General features: G+C 38.9%; 1 long non-coding RNA gene across 1 annotated transcript; it reads right to left on the minus strand.

The window, feature by feature from the left end:
• Positions 1-237: 237 nt before the first annotated feature.
• Positions 238-26,371, minus strand: LOC103879314. The gene is made up of 3 exons (XR_639890.4): positions 26,054-26,371; positions 24,810-24,912; positions 238-2,287 (listed from the first exon to the last, which is right to left on the minus strand). It is a non-coding gene; the product is annotated as an uncharacterized LOC103879314 (long non-coding RNA).
• Positions 26,372-27,290: the final 919 nt, after the last annotated feature.

Genomic DNA, 27,290 nt, shown 5'->3' on the forward strand with positions numbered 1-27,290 from the left:
TCTTTCTTTTTTTTGTTTAATTTTATTATTTATTTATTTATTTATTTTTTACAGAGTCTTGCTCTGTCACCCAGGCTGGAGTGCAGTGGTGCGATCTCAGCTCACTGCAAACTCTGCCTCCTGGGTTCAAGCAATTCTCCTGCCTCAGCCTCCCAGGTAGCTGGGATTACAGGCATGTGCCACCTCACCTGGCCAATTTTTGTATTTTTAGTAGAGACAGGGTTTCCCCATGTTGGCTAGACTGGTCTCGAACTCCTGACCTCAAGTGATCCACCCGCCTTGGCCTCCCAAAGTGCTGGGATTACAGGCGTGAGCCACAGCACCTTGCCCAAATGTGGACATTATTTTCCCCCTCACTATCCTGCCTCTAAGACTCTGTTAAAGCTGATTGTTCTGTGATGTTAGCTTCACCTGCAAGAATCCTGTCCAAGGTTCAGTTTTTATTTCAGAAATATCCTCCTCCAAAGTGTCCATTCATGTTGTAATCTCTTCCCGTACTATCCTTCCCCATGGTTGTCCCAGTCTTATGTGTAAAAGACTATGTTTTCCTTGTCTTTCTATCCCCTGAAACACCTAGCATAGTGCTGGCACATACGAGCAGAAAAATTATTGTAAAATCGACATAAAGATTGTCCATGAATAATCATCATCAACAAGTGTATAACATAATTACAGTCACCTATATTAGAGCCAATAGAAGTTAAGTAATATATTTCAAGTAATGTTTACTTTATTGGAAAAAATGGAAAAAATGCGTAAATTCATTATTAGGATACGTTAGGGCTTTTAGAACTCTAGAATTCACTCTGCTTTTAAATTATTTTCAGCCCTTACACCTAATGCAGAAGAAAGGAAGGTGAATTATGTCATGCTTATTCCAGATGGAAAATAAATTTCCTTTTCCAGATGATTAATAAAATAATATTCTTCCCCCAAACAATGTTGCCTGATTAACATATTTCTATGAAGGATTAATCTGTGAAAGTTGAGGCAGGAGCTCAGACTTGGCACTGTGTTGTAACAGAAATCTTATTTACTGTACAACTTTGATAGATCTTTAAGTTATTATCAGGGACAAAGACCCTAACACGTTCATCTCTGTATTCTCTACTCCTAGAGAAGCCACACAGCTTCGCAGAGAATATGTGTTTAAAGCATCTATTGGGGAATACACACATGAATCTAGTTAAGTAAAACAGACCCCTGTGAAATAATGACTTACAGTCAAGGCCTAATAGGTAAGACAGGCCTTCATTTCTACTTATCTAAGAGAGAAGCATGTGGCTTTTCTTCTGTCTTGTTAAAAGTATCTGATAAATCTTTTCTCTATTCACAGAGAATTGTAACAAATTTTTATCAAACAAAGATACATGCCTTTGTTGTGTAACCAGCATTCATTCAAATTATCCAGCACTTTCAGATCTGTTACGGTTATGAAGGTGTACATCTGAGAATAGGAAACTGCAAAGCAATCCTTGGAAAGTGGTATGGTCTGAATGCGTGTGTACCCCCCAGAATTCATATGTTGAAACCTAATCACCAATGTGATGGCATTAGGAGGCGGGACCTTTGGGAGGTGATTAGGTCACGTGGGTAGAGACCTCATGAATGGGATGAGTACCCTGCTAAGGGGCTCAAAGGACTGGAGTTCTCCCCTTTCCACCTTGTGAGGACACAGTGGGAGGGCACCATGTATGAAGCAGGAGATGGTGGCTCACCAGACCCAGATCTGCTAGAGTTTTGTCTTGGACTTCTCAGTTTTTAGAACTGTGAGACAAAATTTCTGTTGTTTATAAAGTACTCAATTCATGATATTTTGTTATAGCAACCCAAACAGACTAAGACAGAGACCTTCCAGAATTTCTGAATATTATTTTGGTCTGTATATATAGATCAAGGGAAACCGGTAAAGGGAAGTTCAGAAATTGATTTTTTTTCTTGCTTTTTATGATTCATGTATGTTAGAAGATAGGTTCTTATCAGTTAACATTCAGCAGATCACTTCTCTGTCAATTTAGAGAATAGTAATTGTGACTTTAACTGGCAAATCATCTCAAAATTGTAAGTGATACTTCTTCAGAAAGAACAAGCTCTTCTTGTCACAGTGCTAATAGCGTACTGAAGTAACATCACGAGGCCCAAATAAGAGACACTTTTCATGGCAGGGTGTAGAAAGGCAAGGACTGATGTTCCTGACGCAACTGTGATCTGATTCAAGGCAGCTTGGTGGACACATGGAGATTAGCCCCACTTCCCACAGCAGAGCTAGGAGCAGGATTTAGGGAACCTAGAAGAGAGAGACGGGACTACTGTCAGAATGACGGCCATACAGATTTGGAAATGAACACCTCATGGCAGTAGGATTAGGAAATATTCCTTAAGGTCAATTGATTCTATCATCAGACAAGCTATTTTTAAAAGTGTTTTTTAAAACCTCCATATAGTCTTACTGGGGCGCGGTGCTTATTTCTTCCTTCCTTTATCTTGGCAGAACATCCCTATAATAGATTTCCTACAAGGAAGTGCCAAATTCTAACATCAAACAGTTATACTCGGAGCAAATAAAATTATTCCACATTCCACTTTGCAGACCAATCATTGTTACTATAACCCATTATATTTGTAAGTAAGAATGTACCCAATTTCTTAATACACTTCTAGGCATTTGTACATACATACACACACACACACACACACACACACATACATATATATATTTTGAGACATGGACTCGTTTTGTTGCCCAGGCTGAAGTGCAGTGGCATGGTCATTGCTCACTGTAGCCTCTGCTTGCCAGGATCAGGTGATCCTCCCACCTCAGAACCCAAGTAGCTGAAACTATAGGCACATGCCACCACACTCAACCATGTTTTTTATATTTTATAGAGGCGGGGGTCTCCCTGTGTTGCCCAGGCTGCTCTTGAACTCTTTGAGCTGAAGCAATCCTCCCTCCTCAGTCTCCCAAAGTGCTGAAATTACAGGTGCGAGCCATCGCACCTGGACTAAACCTACATCTTGAAAGATCTTCACTTAGTAAAAATCCAACCAAAGGCGTAAGTAAAGCTTGACAGTAAATGAGACAATAAATTAGACACACTTCAAAGGTTACTAGACCTTAACAGAAATGAGAATATTTCAAGACAGAGCTCTCTTCCTGCAGCTCCTAAATCTAAGTGTGGGCTGGGAGGGGCAGGAGAGGCAGGAGGCCGCAAGGTGTCCTTGTCCTGGAGTAGAGAGGGTCCATTTTAGGGTTCATTACAATGGTTGAGAAGATGCCCTGAGAGGAAGGTGATCTTTTGAGTCATCAGAATTTGAAGTCCAGCTTAACAGTTGCTCTCATACTGAGAAACAAACACGGAGGATGGGCAGTCCTCAGCCACCGGTGTGAACTGTCAGCATCCTGAACTGGTCATTATCCATCTACCAGATCTTCAGACCTCTCTGAAATTGTTACCTATCATTGAACTCTAATTCTAGGAGGTTGCTTGAGTTTTCTTTACTAGTTGGGGGGAAAAAGGCAAGGAGGACCTATTCTTCTTTAGTTTCATCTTAAAATGCACTTCACACTGAATAATCCAGAGAGTTAAATGGCATTTGCTGTCTTGAGTTTTCTAGTTTTTGCTCACAGCAAGATTAACAAAAACATTCAGACTTGCATGTGATATCAATTCAGCAATATCAATGCTTTCCAGCCCCTTTGGAAGGACAAAAATACTGACTACAAAGATGCTGCTTTCTCTCTTCTCATCTTTTTTTTTTTTTTTTAAATGCATTCAGAATGTCCATGGCATTTATTATTATTACTACTATTGTATGAGAAATGAACCATACTCACTAAAGAAAGATCCAATGATGTGCTGAAGTGGTAAGATAATTCTCTTTAGATTTTATCCTACGTTGCCAAAGCCCCCAAACTCCAAAGCATAATAGTGACAGTATTAATGGTTTCAAAGAATTGGCAAGTTTTAAGAGATTGGTGTAAGAATCACGGGTATTTTAATGACAAATCATCATTTATTTAAATCCAAGTAAATATCATCTACTAACCTGTATCAGAACAAGACATTAATACTTTGTTTGGTTCTTTAGGCAAAATCACATTAAACTTAAGTAATCCCTCCCAGGGATTGTGCTGAAACACCTGTTTTCTTAAGCAGCATGTCCTCCGTGAGAAATAAATTCAAAGTAAATAAATAGGACACGAGACCATTTTATAATTTCTGCCAAGGTAAAATCAAAAAATACATCCAAAGTTAAGCCCAGTGAAAACAGAAATATGTGACAGGTTTGTCGACTAATAACCCTGTGTTGTTAATTCAGGTTATCTCTATATAAAGCTGTTTGATTGAGTCTCATCTTATAAAATATGTGTAACCGAGTTGATGCCAAAACCTGCTTCATAATGTACTCCACTTTCTTTTAATCTTGCTAGGAATTCAGACAGAAAATATACTTTAAACATATCAATATTATGTTTATTTTTAGCTTATTCATTTATAGAATGTCAGAGCAAATTAATATGGACCCAGAAAAGGCTAAATTTTAAGATGGGCATTTTTAAGACCTAATATGTTTTACTTTCAAAACAGTACCCCATGTGTGTGCCTTAAGGATCGTAGTGTGTTTAGACTGTGTATTTCCTAACTATTTTTTGAACAAAGATCTGATGAACTCCCCTACATATGTCAATACTCAACTCATAGCAAAGGCATTTTAGAATTCTTCTCTATCCTCCTATTTCCTTTTGCCCTAATCTTTAAGTCACAGCAGGTGCCATACCATATATATTATTACTTGGAGATTCTTTAACTCCTCTCCAGAATGTCATATCTGGATGTTTATACTTTTGTGTATGACCCTGTATTAGTCTGTTCTCACCCTGCTAATAAAAAGGAAAGAGGTTTAATTGACTCACAGGTCAGCATGGCTGGGGAGGCATCAGGAAACTAACAGTCATGGAGGAAGGGTATGCAAACATGTCCTTTTTCACATGACGGCAGGAAGGAGAAGTGCCAAGCAAAAGGGGAAAAGCCCCTTATAAAATCATCAGATCTCATGAGAACTCACTCACTATCATGAGAACAGCATGGAGGAAACTGCCCCCGTGATTCAATTACCTCCCACAGGGTCTCTCCTATGACACATGGGGATTATGGCAACTACAATTCAAGATGAGACTTGGGTGGGGATATAGCCAAATATCAGTCAGTCCCCTAATGCCTTTCAGTGGACACATGAATAAACAAATTAATACCTGCATTATATAAGGGCCTAGAATTGAATCATTTTAAAATCACATGAATAGTGAAACAAATATAAAATTTTTGTAGCATCTACTAAAATTTAGTGACTATTAAATAGAGATACACATTTTCATAGACAAGAAGCTTCCTTGCTGCTTATAGCCCTTTCAAAAAGCCAAAAAAAAAATCAAAATAATAACAGAAATGTTATGGGGTCATCAGATTGATTAATTTGGCTTAAAATGTAAAAAACACACACACACAACAAAACTAGCCAGAACAAGAAAAATACTTTTGTCCTAACAATTTCAAATGCTTGATATCATTCACGTTCTGAGATGCACATCTTTGGTGATGGCTTGTTTGTTTGTTTTTGATAGTGAATATGTGTTGCTGTAACAAAACCATAAAAGGCTGTGTGAGATGGAATCTGGAGAATCCAAAGGTATTTAAAACAAATATTTCTGCCCTTATTTCCACCCCTGAGTTTAGGAATTTTGAAAACAGATGTCTTCTATCAAAGATAGTAGCAGATTTTTTTTCTTCTTTAACTTGGCAGGGACATTTGCATTTTCTATACTCTCAATTCCCTAATAGGGAAGGAGTTTGTTTTTGTTTTTTTCTCTTGCATTTTTCCTGATTTAGAGCTGTACCCTGAGGGATACAGATAGTATGGCACACTGGTTAAGCTTGGTGATGGGTTTTATAGTCCAACAGGACTAAGTTCAAATCCCAGATTACATAATAATAAAAGCTCATGTTTGTGGAGAGCTTATGAGGTGTCCAGCTTTGGTATAATAATTTTTGCATGAATTATTTCAATATCATTTGATTTTTCACAACTTAATAGATATTATTATTATACAAATTTATAGACAAGAAAACTGATATTTAAAGTATTAAGAAAATTTACTGAAGGGATTCAGCTAGTAAGTGGAAAGATGGGATTTGAATCCAGGTCTGCTTAATTCCAGAACCATGTTTTATCCACTACACTCTAACCACCTACTAATTGTGACCTTGGGCATGCTCCTGCACATCTCTGCATCTTGTATTATTGTAGGGATGAATTAATATTTGTAAAACATTTAGGACGCAGTGCCTGATATAAAGTAAGCTTCAATAAATCATAACCTCAAAATGGTTGTTTGCCTTGTCTGTTAGACAATTAGAAAAAATTATATTTTATATTTATTCACATATTTATATTTCACATATCCTTCATTCCATCCTGTAATTCTAAATTTCCATCTAGTATTATTTCTCTTTAGCCTGAAATGCTCATTCCTTTACCCTTTCTTATAGGACGGATTTGCTCACAGCAGATTATCTCCACTTTTGCCTATCTGAGATTTTCTTTATTTTCTCTTCACTTTTTTGAAGGTTATCATTTGAAGGTTATATTTTGAATGTAGAATTCTAAGTTCATGGGTTTCTTTTTTTTTTTTGTTTTTTTTTTTTTTAATTTTAGCAGTTTGGTGATGCCAATCCATTACTTTCCACCCTCCTTTTTTCTGATAACAAGTCAAATGTATTATTGTTCCTCTACATGTAATATTGTCTCTGGCTGTTTTTAAAACTACATATTTGGCTGGGTACAGTGGCTCATACCTGTAATCCCAGCACTTTGGGAGGCCAAGGAAGGAGGATCACTTGAGCCCAGGAGTTTGAAGACCATTTTGGGAAGCATAGGGAGCTCCCATGTCCACAAAAAATAAAAAATTAGCTGGGTGTGATGGCATATGCCTATAGTCCCAGCTACTTGAAAGGCTGAGATGGGAAGATCACTTGAGCCTGGGAGTTGGAGGCTACAGTGAGCTGTAATTGTGCCACCACACTCCAGCCTGGGTAACTGAGTGAGACCCAATCTCTAAAAAAAAAGAAAAGACTTTTTCTTTGGTTTTCAGTAAATGTGTCTAGTTGTGTAATTTATCCTATTTAGGGTTTGCTATGCTTTTTGAATCTGTGTGTTGATATTCTTCATCAAATTTGGCAAAATGTTGTCCAATATTCCCTCATTTTTTTTTCTGTTATCTCTCTCTTCTCTCCTTCTGGGACTTTAAGTATATGTGTGTTTGACCACTTGATACTTTCACATAATTTGTTAAAGTTCTGTTCAATTTTTCTCAATTGTTTTGCTTTCTGTGCTTCAGTTTTAATAATTCCTACTGACCTGTTTTCACCTTTACTGATCCTCTACTTTGTGTTGTCCAACCTGCTACTGATCTTAACAATGCTTTTGAAACTTCAGATACTGTATTTTTAAATTCTAGGGGTATCATCTGTTTCTCTTTTAGAGTTTCCATCTGTCTCCTGAAACTACCTGTCTCTTCATTTATTTTTCCTGAAGATCCTTTAACAGTATTTATTGTAGTCATTTTAAAGCCCTTGGCTACCAATTTCACGTGAGAGATCTGTAGGTCTGTTTCCATTGATTCATCTTTTTCTTGGTCATAGGTCACATTTTTATATTGTGTTTTGTTTTGTTTTTTGGGGTTTTTGTATGTTTAATGATTTTTATTTTTTTATTTTTTATTTATTTATTTATTTTGAGACAGAGTCTCACTTTGTCATCCAGGCTAGAGTGCAGTGGCATGATCTCAGCTCACTGCAACCTCTGCCTTCCCGGTTCAAGCGATTCTTCTGCCTCAGTCTTCCTAGTAGCTGGGATTACAGGTGCGCATCACCATGCCCATCCAATTTTTTGTATTTTTAGTAGAGACGGGGTTTCACCATGTTGACCAGGCTGGTCTCGACCTCCTGACCTCAAGTGATCTGCCCACCTCAGCCTCCCAAAGTGCTGGGATTACAGGCGTGAGCCACTGTGCCTGGCCCATGTTTAATTATTTTCTAAAAGAAATTTACAATGGGCATTGTGCATGATGATACATTACAGGGCTTCTGTGTTTGGCAGTTTCCTCAGAAGAGTAAGGAGGCTTTATTTTTAGCAGGCAGTTGAAACACTAGTGGATTACCTTGATGCTTTCACTGTTTGGTTTTAGTTTGGGGCTTTGTTCAGGTGAGTCTATTTCTGTTTTGATCTTTGTTTTGGGATGCGATTCTTATTCCTAAGGTGTGGCCATTCTGAGTTTTAATGGAAAGTCCAGGATGTTCACCAAGCCCTGTTAACTTAGTAAGACTTCAATGCCAAATTCTGTTAACCCAGACTAGGCAGATGTTGAAATCTCTGCCCAGCTCCTTCAGCCTTTGAGCATTTGATTCCCACTTAAGACATTCTTTTCAATTGACATTTCAGAATATCGCTAAAAATATGAAGGGTCATTTTGTGCAGATTTGAGGATCTGCTCCCTTTGGTGACTGCTTCATTTATAGAATTTCTTCCTTCAATTTTCAGGTACTCTGGCAGCCCTGAACTCTGACTTTTGAGCTTCTCAGTGCAGAAGGATTTCTATTCTCTAACAGAGCTCTAGACCCCATATGCTGCACGGACTGGGGATTTCCCTAAAAAGAAATGCCAGAACAAATATATATGTATTACTCAACTTGTTTTGATTATTTCAAGGATCATATCACCTTCATTTTCTGCCTGCTTTTGGTTGCTCTTTGGTAACTCAAGCAGTTGCGTTTTATATTTTGTACAGAGTTGACCATTGTTAATGGCAGGAAATTATTCTAGTATATGCTACTTGCTATAACCAAAAGCCAGCAATGTGTGTTTTTAATAAATTATGTTATACATGTTAATTATCTTTTTATCAGTGAGACACTATGAATGTTAAATTTTTGGCATAGGACCACATCTGACATAGAAAGCGCTTTCAAATTATAAGCCCATCATCATTAGAGGAATGAGTTAGAGCTTATCAGAAGGACAACTAAAGAGGTGACAACCACAGAAGAGAACGTTGCAGTACACACAAAGCCCTGCAGCAGCCTGAACTCATGATAACCTGCTGTCATTTGCACAGCATCCACTGCAGCTGTGAAGTCCTTATAGCCAGATGTTGCCTCTGAAAAAGTCATTGTAAAGTTCATAAACTCAAAGCAAAGACTTCCAGTCTCTATGTGGTGTAGCTAACAGACTAAGGCTTAGCCAGATACAGAAATCAAAGAAATAGATAATGTTAGATAGATAATGTGAGTCTCGACCTACTGTGGCTAACAGACTAATGCCTCAGCAGACAGAGAAATCCAAGAAAAACACAAGACTTATGACATTTCAAAATAATTTTCTACATTGGAATAAACAAGTCTCATTGGCAACAGATCATGTTCATACGCTTCTACTTCAGAAGCACGTAGAAAATTGTGTTGCATAATGTGCTCATGTAAAATGTGTGGTACAGCACCTACTTATGGCTCCTATCTAGTGTTTTAGACACTGGTTGCTTTTATTTTTATTTTATTTCATTTTATTTTATTAAGAAGGAGTCTCGTTCTGTTGCCCAGGCTGGAGTGCAGTGGCTCGATCTCAGCTCACTGCAACCTCCGCCTCCCGGGTTCAAGCAATTATCCTGTCTCAGCCTCCTGAGTATCTGGGACTGCAGGAGCACACCACCACGCCCAGCTAATTTTTCTATTTTTAGTAGAGACGGGGTTTCACCATATTGGTCAGGCTGGTCTGGAACTCCTGACCTCAGGTGATCCACCCACCTGGGCCACCCAAAGTGCTGGGATTACAGGCCTGAGCCACCGTGCCTGGCCTCTGGTAGCTTTTAAATACAACTATGGGCCGAGTGCAGTGGCTCAGGTCTGTAATCCCAGCACTTTGGGAGAACAAGGTGAGCAGATCATTTGAGTTCAGGAGTTGGAGACCAGCCTGGGCAACATGGTGAAACCCCATTTCCACAAAAAAATTTTAAAAATTAGCCAGGTATGGTGGCATGTGTCTGTGGCCCAGCTACTCAGGGGGCTGAGGTGGGAGGATTGTTTGAGCCTGGAAGGTGAAGGCTGCAGTGAGCCTAGATCACACTACTGCTCTCCAGCCTGGGTGACAAAGTGAGACCTGTCTCAAAAAAATAACCAAATTATAAATAAATAAATAAATAAAGCTATGAAAATACATACAAAAGCACAGCTGGAAAAAAATCAACAAATATTTATTGTTGAAATATTTGAAAGAAATATCATGAAATATTTAAGAAATATTTGAAATATCATGAAAGAACCTCCATAGAGTACCTAAATATTGGCTTTGTTCTAAAAATTATAAATTCAATAGAAACTCTGTGAAGAATCCTGGACAGATAAACGTTCTAGAAAGCACAGCAAATTAAACTAGAATTTGAAAAGTGAAAGTAGAAACTATAGAAAAGTTGGATAGCATCCAGATACAGGGATAAACATAACCAAAAAATCTAGGCAATAAAACATATGATGGAGATGAGAGCAGGTCAGTTTAATTATGGTGGTGAATACATGGTAGAATATGAGATTGAGTTAATAGTATCGGGTAAAGTGAGGACAGAGCAAGTCAAATGCTATGGGCGAGGAGTTTGATCCTGCCAACATGACATTTTCCAAGTCTAGAAAATAGTAAAGGGAAAATGATACACTTTAAGAAATACCTTTAATGGAAAGGCATATTTGCTATTATGATATCACACATTCAATTTTACTTGGTATTGCTTCTGAAATTTTTTTAATAAAAAAGAGAAAACACAAGACACACTCAAGCAGCAGAGGAAAATGTCCGAGACAGATTTTGCACTCAGTGGAAGTTCGGTTACTGTGATAATTATGGAGATAATTATTATAATGAAATATGAAGGGAAAGCCCTTTTGCACAGCCTGGCTTCATGCATTCACCCCTTTAGGAGCATATTTCTACTCTAGTATAGTCAGATAGTTTTAAAAGCAATTTTATGCCATACATACCGAAGTTGACATAAAAGAGACATTTATTTTGTGCTCTGAATCATACAAATTCTCCTTTCATTCATTCAGGTATTCAGTCAGCCATTTATTATTAACTGACTGTCTACAATGTGCCAGACATCATTTTAGACACTGGGGCTACCATGGCAAACAATTTGATGATTTTCTTCCTCCATGGAGTCTACTTTTTGGGCTTGATCCTTACCTACTCTCTCTGCTTCTTTGGGGTCACAGCCTTCCTGCCCACTCTCCTTCCTTCAGATTGATGGACAGTCTACTCTATTTTAGTTTGAAACCTCAGTTTCCCTGTCTTCTCTCTCCTTTCCTTCTTAGTTTCATGAGATCTTGAAGAACTTCTGGTGTAAAATCTAGCTTTGAGAATTGCTTCTTTTATATCCCAGCCTGCATACAGAACAATCTCAAGTCAGCCTCAGCCTCCTAAATGGGACCCAAGCCCAAGACCTTGGTAGGTATTTGGGAACATAGCTGGAAATTAACCTATTTCACTTTGAACAAACTAGTGAAGATGTTGCTGAATAGATTCAGTTTCAAGATGTAACAAGGGTTTCTTATTGGTATGCATAATATAAAGCCTCACATACTTTTTCCTCAGTCTATTAATCAAGTGTCTCCTCTTTTATGTTCTCTCTTTTGTTGAAATAAAGCAACAACCATAGCTCCATCATGTAACTCTTTCATTTTGTTACTCTTTCACAGGAGGACACATAATGTTAAATCCTAATGTTCTCTGTCGCAAGAAGAATTAAACCATATCTTGAGGCTGAATTATTTTTTATGTGGTATGAATGACGCTAACTCAATATAGATCTCAAAGCAGTAGAACCTATCATCAGTGCTTTGGTCTTTGGGTACGTCAGTGACCTATATGCATGGAGTCGAGAGAAGCTATGAGGCAGTTGAGGCCAGTGCTGAAAGCAGAGCCGGTGACCCAGAGCTTATAAACCCTGTGCATTGATATTAATAGCTTGATTTCTAGAAATCAGTTTTATCTGAGGCCGGCTGTACTAATAGCCATAGTTCTAAACATCTTAGTACCTCTTCTATGGCCTTCCAGGCATATTTATAAAATGAATTCATGTGGTCTTCATTGACAGGTATTTAGCCTATTTAGCAGATTTTATATTACTAGTAGCAAAGAAGTTCTCATGGCAAAAAGACCCCTGCATATAACTATGCCAATTTGGTTCAGAAAATCTTAATAAGGTCTATAAAAATATTCTCAGTAATAACAGACATGCCAACAAAAAGATTTATGAGAATGAGCAATTACACTTTACTTTCATTCTCTCTCTCTTTTTCTTTTTTTTCCAAAAAATGGATGGCTTCTACTATAAATCAAGAACAAATTCCAGGATAAAATGTCTATGAGCGGAACAGTTAACACAATGGCTCTGTAATTTCCTTATGCTTTTTTTTTTTTTTTCCTTGAGACAGGGTCTTGCTCTTTCACCCAGGCTGGAGTGCAGTGGCACGATCTTGGCTCACTGCAATCTCAACTTCCCAGGCTCAAGTGATCCTTCCCACCTCAGCCTCCAAGGAGTTGGGACTACAGGCACATACACCATACCAGGCTAATTTTTGTATTTTTTTTTTAGAGATGGGGTTTTGTCATGTTGCCCAGTGATATGGTTTGGCTGTGTTCCCACCCAAATCTCACCTTGAATTGTAATAATCTCCATGTTTCAAGGTCAGGACCAGGTGGAGATAACTGAATCATGGAGGCGGTTTCCTCCATGCTGTTCTTGTGATAGTGAGTGAGTTCTCATGAGATCTGATGGTTTGATAAGGGGCTCCCCTTTCGCTTGGCACCCATTCTCTTTCCTGCTGCCCTGTAAAGAGGTGCCTTTGCCATGATTGTAAGTTTCCTGAGTCCTCCCCAGCCATGTGGAACTGTGACTCAATTAAACCTCTTTTCTTTATAAATTACCCAGTCGCAGGTGTTTCTTCATGGCAGCGTAAGAACAGACTAATACACCCAGGCTGGTTGATTTAAGTCCAGATGGTGAAGTGGTAAATTTATTATTCAGAAAAGACAGTAGAAGATGACTGAAGAGCCCCCGCTATAAAAAGTTACCAGAACTTTCAACCGCTTATTTTCCAATTTCAGACCCCAAGCTACCTCAACTGTGCCTTACTGCCATGACTGAGGCCACAAGACATGGCATCCTCAAACTGGGGACTATATTTCCAGGCTTCTGAAGAACTCACTAGAACAATCTAATTCATAAAATATTCCATAGCTGTGATAAGTGTGAATCCAGTGGAATTAAAATGAGAATTTAGATATATAAGTATAGTAGACACATTGGGTTATCTGAGGTGTCCTTCTCTGGAATTCCCTTATCCCCACCACTAGTCACAGGGGCAGGTTCCTAACAGTCATCTTTAGACATTGTGACAAGGCCCAATAGGCTCCAGTCTTATCAGTCCAGGGTTAATCAGCTAAGCCAAGCAACATCCCTTTCTTGGCAATTTTGAGGGTGGCCGAAGAAATTTCAACTTCAGTTTGTGCTGGTGAAGGAAAATATAAACACTGAGGCCATATTTTCTGCCACATAGATCAGGGGCTGAGGAAATAGCCTGGAAAGATGGAGAGGAGAAAGAAAGGGAAATACATGGAAAAGGAGAAGCAGAGGATTGGCAGTGAAATGGTAGAAAGTAGGGGGCTTGGAGGAGGTTTCCCATGATGCCTGTTTCTGTTGAATGACTACTCTGTTAGATTGATGCTCCTATGTGTTTCTCTAATTCCCTCAGACCCCTTAGGGTGTCATGGATTTCCTAGTATCCATATAACAACTCCTCTTTTTAAAACTTCAGCTCTTTCTAGTTGATTTACATTATTTGAGCCCCAAAGTCTATATAATACAAGAAGAAAAATTAATCCTAAAACATAATTTCTAAGACATTTAAAGTAGACGTTCATTAGCTGTGTCCATTTTTCCCATTCATATCCTGCCCATGCATGGGGATTTCATGTCCTGGACTTGTATTAACAAGTCCTGGCTTCTGCCCTTTGTGTCTAACCATCAAAATCCAGGTCAAAATGCAGGTATTCCAGGAAACCATCACATCTTCACCAAGCCCCTTATGATTTCTTCATAATTCTCTTCCTAACATCTCTCCACAGCCCTAAGAACACACTACATTATTCTTCATGTGTTTAAATGTTGCCTTACAATCATTCTTAAAATGCTTTGTTTGATTATGTTTTTTTTCTCCAGAGAGACAATGAATTATTTGACAAAAGGGATAAAATATTTTATTTAAAAAAAGAGTCAGAAAGGAAATATTTTACTGATTTACTTTAAGTACTCCCTGTACTATGAATTGCATATCATAGGTGCCCCATAAATATGTTAACGGCCTCTAGCACATTGTGAATTGGTCATGAAAATCCCAATTTTCTAATACTCGAAGTGAATATTTGAAAACTACTGACTTAAAGAAAATAAGATAGTGATGATGTCTGGAAAGGGCAAAATGTTAACCATCCAAAGTTTACCTATGATGCATTACTTCACTAATAGATTTCCATTTTTCAAAGAGAAGCAGTGTAAGAGTTCTAATGCAAATTCTTCTATGCATAATATATCTGGGTGACTAACCCCAGAGGTCCTTCCTTCTAAATGAGGCCAAGCAGAGGGCAGTTCTCCTGTGAGTCCAATGCCTTGGATTAGATTTCCCAGGCCTAACTCATCAATAGATGCAGGAGATGATAAACATTTTAAAAAGAACACATGCTTGCAGGGAAAACACCAAACTGTCAAGAAAACGACACATTAAAACCTTTGAAAAAGTGTTTGTAAAAAGTGCAGGGGGGAAATTTTTAGATTCTAATCTAAAATCTATAATATGTCATTTTAAAAAATTACTCCTTTTCTAATGAGACTATTTTTTAATGGTAGAGGTACCCCAAAACATTTTTAAATTCATTGGCAATTGGGGAATGATACAAATTGCATGTACAAGAAATTTTAATATTTTCAGAGGGCCAGGAGGAAGCTATTGTACAAAGCTGAAATACATAGAAATTTTCTTTAATGAGTCTCAAATTTTATACTGTCACATGCCCTGAAGCTGCTGGGATGGGAACATTTTTGTAAATCTAAAATAAATAACTGGAGTAGACTTGTTACTCACAGAAAAACACAGCATGTTTACATGAATACCTCTTCTACTTGATTTCTTTGACTTGAGAACTTGAGTAAAACTCTGAAAAAGCTGCCAAGTTCTAAAACTGGGAATGGGCCCAGCCCGGCATGATTTTTATTCTCTTCCTCTAGCTGGACACAGTATCTCAAGTAGACAGGGTTAAAAAATACACAATTCAATTTGTTTATTATTTTTCTTTAAGTTCTGGCATACATGTGCAGAACATGAAGGTTTGTTACATAGGTATACATGTGCCATGGTGGTTTGCTGCACTTACCAACCTATCATCTAGGTTTGAAGCCCTGCTTGCCTTAGGTATTTGTCCTAATGCTCTCCTTCCCCTTGCCTCCCACCCCCCAACAGGCCCCGGTGTATGATGTTCCCCTCCCTGTGTGCATGTGTTCTCATGTTCAACTCCCACTTATGAGTGAGAACATGTGTATGCCATTCAATTTTTACCAAGCAATATTTGTGCTACTTTTGAGACTGCATATATACAAAGAATAACAAATAATTTTGTTTTAGTCATTGGTTAGATGTGAAAAGATTTTCACAACAGTCTTCTTGTTTTGTTTTGTTTTCCTATTTCCCTATCTCTGCCTTCTCAAATCTAGTATTCCATGGATTTTTATCCTGTGGTGCTCTTTGCCCCAGGGTATTTCGTACTCAAATCAGCTTCTGCTTAAACCTGCAGACCAGCAGTCTTCCCCTAGCCATGGCCTTGATAGATGACATCTCTGGTTATCTCCCGGGTCAAAGGACCTTTGGTGACTTGTCAAGTTAGGAAAAGCCAGTAGGAAGCAGGAAAGAGTATCACCAGAGAAAGGGCAGAAGAAAAACCAGCAGAGGAGCTGTGCTCTTGGGGGGTTTATCTCTCAGGGGAGCAGCCATACCTACCCATTTACTGTGGCCACCATGAGACCCTCCAGGCTTTTCTTCTCTTTTCTGGAGTCTGACCCAAGTACTGGTCATTTTATCCACTGATGTTTTATTGGCTCCTTCTTCCAGTCTTACCTCAAGGCATTTGGTTTCAGGACCACAGAAATTAGACATGCTTGCTGTCTGACTCAGAGGGTATGTGACCATTTTTTAAAAATCTCAATTCATTACTCTTCCCAAATTATAGACCTCTTGGTTAACTGGATATTCATCAGAAAGCTTGCTTGGCTCTTGCTAGACTGACCATAAACTGGGATTTCTCCAGTCAGAGTTTCATATAAGCAGCCATCAAACTCTAGGCAAAACTATTCTACTATAGTCTACCCACTCTTAGCCAACTTGTGGAAAAATCTCTCAGAGACACTTGATGTCCTTTCAAGAATAAAGCCCTAGTCAACTTAACTCTCCTCTCCCTTTCTTTTGACTTTCCTTATTTTAACCTGTCTTATCAGAAAGTTGTGAGAAATTACACATTTCTTGTAATATTCCTTTGGCTTGGGGTCACAGAAAGATACAGCAGTGAAGATAAAAACATTAGAACTTAAAACAACCAAAAAAGCAAATTATAATTTTAGCTAAACGTCTATTTTCCTTTTTGATTTCTCCTTAGAGTGACCCGTATCACAGCATTATCTTATTTGAATTATTTTTTTCCTCATTGGTTTTATGGTTTCCACATTATGTGAATGACCTGCCATTTTTTGTGTGTGTTAAAAAAATGAAAATTTTATCTACAAATTTACTCTTTTAATATATTTTTGACCTTATCATGCCTTTAATTATTTTTTTCCCACATGGCACATTACATTTTTTGTAACAGGAAGAAATAACTTTCAGATGCAGGAAGCTCTTGGAATGAAAGTTTGAGTATCTTAGAAATTCAAATAATCTTGACTTTTGGATGCAAACAAAACATAGGGACTTGCAAATGTTTGTGACTGCTAATAGAAATGTGTCCTTTCATCCAAGGGATTTTTCAGTATTTAAAAAAAGCTGGTGAGAATGCAAAATGGTACAGCCACTTTGGAAGAAAGTTTGGCAGTTTTTCAGAAAACTAAACACATTCAAATCATCTGGCAATTTTGCTTTTTAATATTTACCCAAATGAATTGAAAACTTATGTCCCCACAAAAACCTGCACACAAATATTGATAGCAAGTTTATTCATTATTGCCAAAACCTGGAAGCAGCTAAGATGTCCTTCAATAGATGAATGGATAAAAAAATCTGTGTTACCTCCAGACAATGAAATATTATTCCTGAAATGAGAAATAAGAATCAAAACGAATGGTCTATCAAGCCACAAAAAGACATGGAGGAAAAAATACATAGTGCTAAGTAAAAAAAAAGGCCAGTCTAAATGCCTACATACTATATGATTCCACCTATATGATATTGTGGAAAAGGCAAAAGTATAGAGGCATAGATCAGCAGCTGCCAAGAATTCTGAGAGAAGAAAGGCAGGATGAATAGATGGAGCACAGGGGTGTTTTAGGGCAGTGAAACCATTCTGATTGATACTGTAATGGTGGATGTATGTCATATGTTAGTCGAAACCCATAGAATTTACACTCAAAAGACTGAACCTTAATGTAAACTACAGATTTAGTAAGAATAACATATCAACATTGGCTCTTCAATGCAACAAATGTACCACACTAATGCGAAAATATTAATACTATTGTTGCAGGGCAAACCACCAAATTGGGGCTCAGCCCAGGAAACCAAGTGCATTTTTGGCTTCATGTAGGAAAAAATTCAAGAGCAAGCAGACAAAGTGAAAGCAAGTTTGTCAGGAAAGCAAAGGAATTAAAGGGCGGCTACCCACAGGCAGAGTAGCCCTAAGGGCTGCTGGTTGAGTATTTTTATGGTTATTCTTTGATCATATGCTAAACAAGCAGTAGATTATTCACAAGTTTTCTGGGAAAGGAGTGAGGCATTTCCCCATTGCCGAGGATTTCTTTCCATTTTAGACCATAGAGGGCAACTTCTGGGAGTTTCTGTGGCATTTGTAAACTGTCACGGTGCTGGTGGGAGTTTCTTTTAGCATTCTCATGTATTATAATTAGCATGTAGCAGCAGCAAGGGTACCTGTCGCCATCTTGGTTTTGGCAGGTTTTGTTTGGCTTCTGTGTGGCATTCTGTTCTATCAGCAAGATCTTGTGACATGTGTTTTGGGAAACTAGTCTTGCAAACTCCTATCTCATCAGGAGAAACTGTCGGGGGTGAGGATGGGGCAAGGCAAGGGATATGTGGGATCTCTTCATACTTTCTGCTCAATTTTTCTGTAAACGCTAAACTGCTCTTTTACAAAGTCTATTAATTTAAAGCAAAAATGAACTTGCTTCTTCCCAATTATTACAGAGTAAGAAAGTCTCAATGGCTTTCAAAGCTACTTTTGGTAACTTCATGGTCCTTTAGTAGGCTGGCAGGCAGAAGGAACATGTAGCACAAGGTGCATTTTGTGTGCCAGCCTCTATGCCAGGTGCTTTCCATGCATGATCTCAGTGGAGCCCTGGAAGGTGGTTATTATGTGAAGCATTGAGGTTTCGAAAGATTAAATCATTTGTCCAAGGCCATGGTGCCTGGAAATGGTGAGCTAAGTCTCAAATCAGGTCTTTCTGGTTGAAGGAAGAAAGGAGGCAAGTCCCCTTTCACTCTCGAGGCTGGGGCAGGGTGCAATGAAGTGGTAAAGAGAAGCTTTTCACTACCCTTCAAGGAGCCCACTCTAGTTGTTACAGGAAAGGGGTCCCGATCCAGACCCTAAGATAGGGTTCTTGGATACCATGCAAAAAATAATTCAGGGTGAGTCCATAACTGAAAGCAAGTTTATTAGGAGGGTAAAAGAATACAAGAATGCCCTCTCCATAGACAGAGAAGCCCTGAGGGCTTCTGGCTGCCCATTTTTATGGCTATTTCTTGATGATATGCTAAACAAGGGGTGGATTATTCACGCCTCCCCCTTTTTAGACTATATAGGGTAACTTCCTGACGTTGCCATAGCATTTGTAAACTGTCATGGCATTGGCGCGAGTGTAGCAGTGAGGATGACCACAGGTCACTCTCGTGGCCATCTTGGTTTTGGTGGGTTTTTGGCTTCTTTATTGCAAGCTGTTTTATCAGCAAGGCCTTTATGACCTGTATCCTGTGCCAACCTCCTATTACATCCTGTGACTTAGAATACTTTAACCGTCTGGGAATACAGCCCAGTAGGTTTCAGCCTCATTTTACCCAGCCCATTCAAGATGGAGTTGCTCTGGTTCACATGCCTCTGACACAGTTAGAACTCTGTGGGCTCCAGAAACCATGCCAAAGCAAAGCCCATGACTACCCTGTGTCCATCCCAAGATTTTCCTGCTGTGTTGGGCACAGCAGGGAGTCTCTCCCTGAGGTGACCAGGAGTTCCTGAGTCAGAGGGAAAACACAACAGGAGAAGAATGGCTGTGTAGACGGTCTGCATAGTTGATCTGGTACTAATATATCTTTCAGAAGACACTTGCAACGTCCTTTATGATCCTCTCAGGATATTTTTATTACAATTATGGGCAACAGCCCATGAAAGATATGCCACAGTTCTCAATTTACCCAAGCAACTACCATACTCTTTTCTTTACTTCTGTTCTTACATTAAAAAAAAAAAAAAAAAAAAAAAAGTTTCAGGGCTTACATATTACCTTTGCTAATTTTGAAAGAGAAGGAAAACCTGCAGAATCAAAAGCTCAAATAGCTCACTTTAAAAGCACTTGAGAACAAGAGAAAGTTTTATGTGATTACATTAATAGCAGTGACAAATGCATGTAAAACACTTAACCGTGGTCTGTGATGCAAAGAAAACCCATTTAGGTGTCATTCATCTTTTTCACATTAGTACAATGAGTACTCTCTGCTTTCTCTTCTCAGGCAACACTTGATTAGAATGCTGCATTTTCCAGAAGCAAGACTTCTAACTTTTCTTTCTAGCACACCCTTCTGTAGAAATGGTTTAACCTCTGAAGCCCAAAAATATGAAAACGAGATCTTTTTTTCCATCTAATTCCATCTTCCTAAAATTTTTTTGGAAACACTTTGTCTTTGAAGGGACCTAATTTTTCTTTACCGATTGGCTATCTCTCGTATTTTTCTTTTAAAGAAAATAAAGTATGCAAAAGACCAGGCATGGTGACTTACACTTGTAATCCCAGCATTTTGGGAGGCCGATGCGGGAGGATCGTTTGAGTCCAGGAGTTTGAGACCTGCCTGGGCAACATAGTGAGACCCCCTCTCTACAAAAAAGTTGGGAGATGTGTGATGTGTGATGGCACGTGCCTGTAGTCCCAGCTACTTGGGAGGCTAAGGTGGGACGATCTTTTGAGCCCAGGAGCTCAAGGCTGCAGAGATCCGTGATTGCACCACCACATTCCAGCCTGGGCAATAGAGTGAGACCCTCTCTTAAAAAAAAAAAAAAAAAAAAGCAAAAAAGCACAATAAACTATACCCACTGGTAAGGTAAGGTATTTCCTAACTCAGAATCATGAAGAATAGAAAAGAAGCAGGGAGATGACAAAGAAGAAAACAGTGACGACGTGTGGAGAAAAGGTGGAAGGGTGCGGGGAAGAGATGGCGAGGAGACAAGTGAGGAAGAAACGGAGGTATTAGAAATGGCTGCTCTGAACATGCATCAACCCAGCTTCCCACAGCCATGGAGGCCGCACAGCATGGAAACTTCCAGAAACTTTCGCAATTCTTCCCCTCCACTCCTCCTAACTGCCAAATTCTCCCCACTCCCCAGTCAAGTTTTACAGGTGAGAGAAACTGTATGATGTGTGGAAAAAAAGATTTTATGGAGACTCAGATGACCCACCTCTAACTAACCGTGAGCTTGCCAGGTCATTCGGCTCCTCCAATCTTCTATTTCCACACTAGAAATAGCAGGGAGTTGGGCCTGAAGATCCCACAATCCCTTTCATCCCTGACTTATTTGAAAACTCAGACTCGGAGAAGTTACTTGTGCAAAGCCACATAGCTAGCTAGGGGCAGGGCCAGGCTGGATCTAGGGGCTCCTGGGGAATCATAAGGTTTTTATAGCTTCCTTTAGGTGGAGTGGATTGTGCAGAAATTTATTCCGTGGACTAACACAGGCACCCACCTTATTGAACCACCCTGTGTTCCCCCAAACCTCCTTACAATTTTGGTTTTTGTTTTTACATTTTTCCTGGAAGGTCAAGTCAGCCTGTACAAGAAACCCAGCAGTAGTGGCTGTCTCATTTTCACTGTGAAAGTGGAAGCTTGGAGAAGAGCAGCCTGTTTACTAATGAGAGCAGTGAGGTCGTACCTCACTAGAGAGGAAAGAGGACATCAGGCAGGTAAGAGCTTCAGAGGGTCTGGGTGGAGAATCAGTGCCAGTCTCCTCACACCAACCTCATCCCTTCCCCCACAGTTGCACACAGGAACTGGGTGGACAGGAGGTCCAGTGTTGGCTGTCCCTCCTCTCTGCCCTTCAAATAAACATTTGAAGACTCCCAAAGGGATTTCTTGCAAACTTGAGTTTCTGATGTGGAAGGAAATGTTTCCAGATATTTTTTAAAAATCACAACAAGCTCCAACATCACACAAAGGAAAAGAAAATAGTTAGATTTAAAGCTTTGAAGGAATATTAAATAAGAGACAGAATTTTGGTTATGCCAGATATGAATGCCAGTACTATAGGAAAGAACCTCATAAAACATATCAAGCCCAGGCAAAAATAAAACAAGCAAAAATAGACTATCATTTGAACTATAGCAGGCCCATAAATTCAGCTCCAAAATTACAGCCAACACACATACCATATTGTACAACTGAGCCCGCAAAAGAGGAAATTAACAACAAACCAAAAAGTTTTTAAAAATAACATGTTGAAATAAAGAAAAAATGCAAAGCTACAAAAGTCATAATAAGTAACTTTCTTGGAAAAAACACCAATGAAGTATCTGATTTTCCTTTTTAAAGATTCTGGATTGCAGAGAGCATCTGAGATCGTGGATGAGTCAATATGGGTGGGTAGGTTCAGTGTGTTTGACAAATAAGTTTTGCTCCTCACCAGGACATTTGGATGATACATAAATAGAAACCTTCTTTTCATCTTGAGAAGCATAAGGAAGTGCTTTCTCAGAGTGAATATTTTCCTCAAATCTCTTGGAAAATAGAAAGAACATTTATTTCCATGTTTCTTGTATCTAGCAAACTCTATTGACCTTAGGTTGAACTTGAAAACATTGTTCTAGTACAGTCTCTCTGTCAATTCCCAACTTGTCTTTCTTTACCATCTCTCCATGGTCTTAGAAACACCATCTCCTGCAGTACCTCTCTATTTATTTATTTGAGGCAGAGTTTCACTCTTGTTGCCCAGGCTGGAGTGCAATGGTGCGATCTCGGCTCACTGCGACCTCCGCCTCCTGGGTTCAAGTGATTCTCTTGCCTCAGCCTCCCAAGTAACTGAGATTACAGGCATGTGCCACCACCCCTGGCTAATTTTATATTTTTAGCAGAGATGGAGTTTCACCATGTTGGGCAGGCTGGTCTCGAACTCCTGACCTCAGGTGATCCACCCGCCTTGGCCTCCCAAAATGCTGGAATTAGAGGTGTGAGCCACTGCGCCCGACCCTCCCACTTTAAAGAATGCTTTTTTGTTTGCTGGAAGGTTGGGTAGAATCCCCTCCAGTGCTAATGCCAGTGTGTGAAGTTGAGCACAGGCCACCAGCGTCTGCCCCAGCCTCCCAGCAAACCTCCCTGACTACAGGGGGCTTTCCTGCAGGGCGATAAGCTACGGTGCTGCATGCTGGGACAACAAATTGAAGGTCACCATTGACACATCCTTGTTAAATCAAGGTGTTCTTTTTACTTGCTTGCACCTGTAGCTCACACCTTCCAGGACCTGGGGAGAACAGAGAATCTTTCATGCAACTTGCACGAGAACCAGGCCCCACTCCAGCGTTCACTGTGCCAGGCTGCTGTGTTTCTGGAATGCTGAGCTACGTTCACATCCATTTCCACCCTCTCTAGAAAGCAGCAGCAGGGCAGCTCCCAGGCTGGGCTGCTCCCAGGCTTGGCCTCCTGTTGCCAAGGCCTGAAGTTTGTGGTGTAAGAGGTGGGTTATGTTTTCAGAAGGTGATACTCTGCTCCCCTGTTGCCGCCTGCTTCTTACTGGTAGTGTTCGAAATTTAAAATTCAAATTTGTCATTCACATCTGGTGTTATTAGACCTGTTTATTTCAATAGGGAGTGGGAGAGATGACTATACATAGGCCCTACAGAGTGAAAGAAATCGTACGAAGGAAACAGATCAGGTGCTTGTGTTTTTTGGTTTATTCGTTTCTTGGCTGCAATTCTCTTTGAGTCTCTCTTACTTAGTCACTGACCCACAGTTGGAGCTAGAATACAGATCGCTATCCTTAGAAGGAAACTGAATAATTAAAGGTCATCCAATACATCGTCATTCTTTTATATAACCTCCAAGGGAAAGCCACTTAGCGTTAACAATACCATATGGTTCGGTTTTGTAAAAGTAGAATTATCATCGTAATCCTAGAATGTCATGCTTTCTACTCAGCATAGACCCGATGCTCATTCTTAAATAGTTGCTGTTAAGTTAATTTGCTAGGGTATGTACTAGGGTGGACATTCTAAGGCATTCTGTTCCTTCAAAGAGCTGATGTTTGAAAATCCCAACTGTTTGTACTTATCTTAATTGCCAAATATATGATATATGTTTAATTGCTCTCTCTATATATATATTTCCCCTTATAACACATTCTGCCTTCAAAAAACTCAGACTTCTCTCTGTGTTTTCTTTTAGATCAAATCTCAAATATAAGAAGCAATAGCGTTTCACTGTTATTCACGTATCAAATGTAATTCCATGAATATGGTATGGAACATAGGAATTCACGGGATTCTGTGTGGCAGTCCTTTCTTGACTGCCTTTGGAAATACTGGGAAAAGGCAGAGATATGCAAATGCATATTTATCCTATTGGGGAATGTCTGGTTGAATTGAGTCGTAGCATTTCTCCACTTTTGGGCAGGGAGCATGGGCTGAACAAGGGGGAAGCTGGGAATTTAAGCTAGCCTAACTCTGGCTAAAGGAAAAATGCTTGATTTTAGATTATCTGATGCTTTGTGTCTAAAGAGTTTCCCAACATTTTTCACATGAGGTTTACTCAGAAAATAAAAATATTTATACCGCAAACCGGGGTCAACTTAATCGTATTTGGAAGATAGTTGAGGATCTTCTGTGCTGCAAGTGACTTGCTCAAGAGCTTGGCCCATCTCTGGCCTCATCTGGCTGCCCAAGGATGGGAAACATCCTTATCTTGGAGTGCACCAGTTGGAATCCAAACCCCAGTTTAGCTGCCCTGGAAAGTGGGATTGCAAAGCAGACAGGATTTGTCTTTTCTCCCCCATCTTGATCAGTTTCATTCAATGCATGAGTATTTAATAAAACTCTAAAACATGATGTCACTGGGCTCTTAATTGTCCTGCATGAAATGATCAGAGCTGTTCAAGACATGAAAAACAAATCTGCCAGTTGCATATCTGAGATTGTTATTATTATTTTAAAAAATGTATCATAGAAAAAATGAATTATTCTTTATCTTTACCTTCAATTACTTTATCTGTATTCTGGCTATCTGCATATCTTGTCCAGTCTTGCCACCATCAAGAAATTACTCCTTTCTTGGCCCCAGTTGAAACTTTTATTCTCTATCAATTAAAAATAGTTCAGGTTAAGAGGTATTTAACTCCATCTATTTAAAAGAGTTTGTCATCATAAGTCAATCTTTAATTATTGGAACACACAGTAACATAGCAGGCATTTTTTATTTCCTCACAAAATCGCTGGGACTTTCTCTCCTTAATTATGTCATTTTTCAAGGAGCAGATATAGGGAAGCCATTTTTCTGTGCCAAAGAATCCCATGAGCTACCCTCCTCTTCCTTCTTGGAATCCTTCCCTTTCTTCCCAAGTTCAGAGAGAAAAGAGCCATCAATTTGGAAGAATGCATACTAGCAAAGGTAGCTGAATTTTAGAAACTTAAATCTGACTTTCATGAGAAGTGCTTCTTTTATCTTGTTCTCAATTGTCTTGAGAGATTTACTTTTGGTCTGTAAACATCAGGCTCAGGCATGGTGGCTCACACATGTAATCCCAGAACTTTGGGAAGCTGAGGCAGGAGGAAGACCTGAAGCCAGGAGTTCAAGACCAGCCTGGGAAACATAGTGAGATCCCGTCTCTACAATAATTAAAAAATTTATAAAAAATAAGAAATAAAAACGTTAAATTGCCTGCAACTTCAGCTCCATGTTTCAGAAGAGAAACAATGATCACAATATCATGAAGACAAAACCAGTTTACCTCCTGTTTCAGCCTGATTGATTTCAGCTTGATGCTTGATTGCCCACTGATATCATAGTAGCCTAGAAGCAGTGTGGTGAGGGGAGCCGCACTACCCAACAGAAAAACCAGACTTAGAATCTAGAAGACAAGTTTGAATCCCGATTTGGCCACTTCCTAGATGGGTGATTTTGTTTTGATTACTGAAGCTCTGACTTGTCTCTGCTTCTTCATTTGTAAAATGGGCACTTTTTTGGTGTGTTTATAGTAACTTCATTCTTAAAACCAGAAACAACCCAAATGTCCTTCCACTGATAGAAAGAGAAGCTTGAGTACATCCATATAAAGGACTACTACTCAGCAACAAACATGAAAGAACTACTGATAGAATAACACAGATGGATCTCAGTTTCATTATACGAAAGAAGCCAGACTCCAAACCTACATATTCTGCTGATTCTACTCAAATGATATCCTGGGATAAGCAACGGCACAGGAATCGAGAACATACCAGTGAGTCCCATGGATTGGAAGCATGGGGAGGGTTTGATACCAAAGGGACAATATGATGGAATGTTTTTGGGTCATAGAATATTTATACATTCTATTTATACATTCTGATTGTGATGGTTACACAACTGTGTGCAATTATAAAAGACCATAAAACTACATGACAAAAAAAAGTGAAGTTTACTGTATGAACATTTAAAAATATATTTGAATATGATAAATCAATTGGATTTTAAAATCATCTGTGTGTTGCTTCTTTTAAGGAAACTCTGTGTCAATTAGAATCTACAGTCATTCCTTGGTATCCATGGGGGTTGGTTTCAGGACCCTCCATGGATGCTAAAATCCACAAATGCTCAAGTTTCTTATATAGTATTTGGTATGTATGATAATATATATACTAAAATACTATACTATTTAGTGTACTATGTATATTTCATGTATATATATGTATATATAATGTTATAATATTTGCATATAACCTAAACATATCACCCTATGTACTTTAAATCATCTCTAGATTACTTGTGATACCTAATATAATGCCTACACATCATTTCATTCATGTAACTTCACACAGTACTTGGCATGTGACAAATTCAAGTTTTGCTTCTTGGAACTTTGTGGGACTTTTAAAAAATCTCACTGCTTGATATTTATTCAAAGGAATGGAAAATGGTATATTGAAGATACAATTGCACTCCCATGTTTATTGCAGTACTAGTCACAATAGAATAGTTTATATGGAATCAATTTAGGTGTCCTACAGCAGGTGGATGGATAAATAAAATGTGTCACATATATACAATGGAATACTATTCAGCCATAAAAAAGAAAAAAAGTAATTTGAGGCAACGTAGGTGAGCCTGGAGGACACATGTTAAGTGAAATAAGTGAGGCACAGAAAGATAACATGTTCTCACTCATATGTGGGAGCTAAAAAATTTGAGCTCATAGAAGGAGGAAGTAAAATTACGGTTATTAGAAGCTGGGAAGAATAGGGGCATGGAGAGAATGGGGAAAAGTTGGTTAGCTGATACAACATTACAGCTAGATAGGAGGAATAAGCCTTAGTGTTCTGTAGCAGTATAGGGTTACTATAGTTAATAATATATTGAATATTTTCAAATAGCTAGAAGAGACAATTTCAAAGGTTTTTAACACAAAGAAATGCTAAACTTATGAGGCAATAGATATGCTAATTACTCTGATTTGATCATCACACGTTGTATACATGT

This window comes from Papio anubis, chromosome 15 (genome assembly GCF_008728515.1).
Source record: "Papio anubis isolate 15944 chromosome 15, Panubis1.0, whole genome shotgun sequence".
Taxonomy (NCBI): Eukaryota; Metazoa; Chordata; class Mammalia; order Primates; family Cercopithecidae; genus Papio; species Papio anubis.